This window comes from Myotis davidii, unplaced genomic scaffold, assembly GCF_000327345.1.
Source record: "Myotis davidii unplaced genomic scaffold, ASM32734v1 scaffold2209, whole genome shotgun sequence".
Taxonomy (NCBI): Eukaryota; Metazoa; Chordata; class Mammalia; order Chiroptera; family Vespertilionidae; genus Myotis; species Myotis davidii.
Window position 1 is genome coordinate 51,751 of NW_006300369.1, and position 1,699 is coordinate 53,449.

The following is a 1,699-nucleotide window of genomic DNA, read 5'->3' on the forward strand; positions in this document are numbered from 1 at the left end:
TCAAAAGCACAATTCGCCCCTTTCCCGGGCGCCGTCCCTCCCAAGCACTTCTCCCCCCTCGTCCCGGGACCCAGCCCACCACCTGCTCCTCGCACTGTCCCATGGATGAATCTGGATTGGATAAGCCTCGAAAATCACAAAGAAATTCGCACTGCAGTGTTAATAGTGTTGACCTACTCTTGGGTGCTTATGGCTTAACTCTTTCAACTGAAAGAAAAGATTTCTAATGGTAGAATTGCAGGTACCAGATCTAAAATGGGTCGGAAGACTAGGAGATGAAGAGGGTTTTCTCAAATCGCAGCCTTATTATAAAAGGCAGCCCAACCCTGGTCGGGTCGCTCAGTTGATTAGAGCGTGGTCCGGATATGCCAGGTTGCAGGTTTGATCCCTGGTCAAGAATTCATAAATAAATGGAATTTTGAAAATCTCTCTCTCTCTCTCTCTCCCTCCCTCCCTCCCGCCTGTCTCTCTCTCTCTCTCTCTCTCTCTCTCGATAATTTTTTTTAAAAAAAAGCAGCCCTATTTTGGACCATAGACTTTTCCAGGCATTCCTTCTCCCTCTATTCTATAATGCATCCTAAAAGTATTATGTTATGACAAGATAACTATGGTTTCTTAAGTGGATCCCAGGCAAGGCTACTAAATACTAAAACACCAGGGAAATAATATTTTTCTTCAACTGCAAAACTCAGAAGGAGGCCAGAGACAACTAGTTCATTTACCAGCTCCTAGACTACATTCAACGACTCCTCTAATTTTTTGAGGAGTCAGGAGCCCAGCCAAATGAGTAAGGGAGAGAACATTGAAAGATGCACACATGTATGTGCTGTAAAAAATGTTGCTTTAGTGGAATAAATTTACAGCAAGTGAACCTATGTTTAATTACACTTAATTTTTATGCCCAATACTGATTGGGCTTTAAATGGAAAGCCTCGATAGTCAACATTTCATTTATTTATTTATTCAGAGCATAATGTACCTCTTATGTGCTAGGCAATGCACTAGCCCTAGTGAGTACAGCAATAAATTAAACATGGACTAGCACCTCAAATAACAGCAAACATTAAGTCAGCTAGACCAAGGCTCAACGCCCAGATCTGCCACTTATAAGCTGTGTGAACTTGGGCAAGTTACTTAATTGTTCAGTTTTCTCATCTGAAAAAAATGTCCATAATTGCACTTATCTTGTGATAAAGATTAAATAATTTAATGCATGCAAAGTGCTTAGAGCAGAGTAAGCACACACTCAATAAAGGTTAACTAGTATCATTCAAAAATAATTTCATATACTGTGTATGCATATGCACACATGCAGGCACATGCATGTCTACCTTTTTTTAAAAAAAAAATAGATCCTTTACTTCCTGTTGTAAAGGCTTGACCTGGTAAATGCTTGACTCAAATGCTGGTCGTCTTAACTGCTCTCATGGCTCTTAAGCACAATTGGAGCTCAGACCACCGCTTTGGGTTTCTTAGCCTGAATAGCCCTATCAAGTGAGACCAGGCTAGAGAATGCACCTTTGGATCCCTTTTCCCTTTCTCTTCTTTTAGTCCCCACTTATGGGGATAGCCGCCAGCTCTACTCCTTTCCTTTGTGGATGAAACAGGCCACATGCTGACCTGACAAGCTCTGGGGAGGCCTGCATGGCAGTTTTGCAGACTCGAGACCTAGGGTAACCACAAAGGATGATCTGAAATT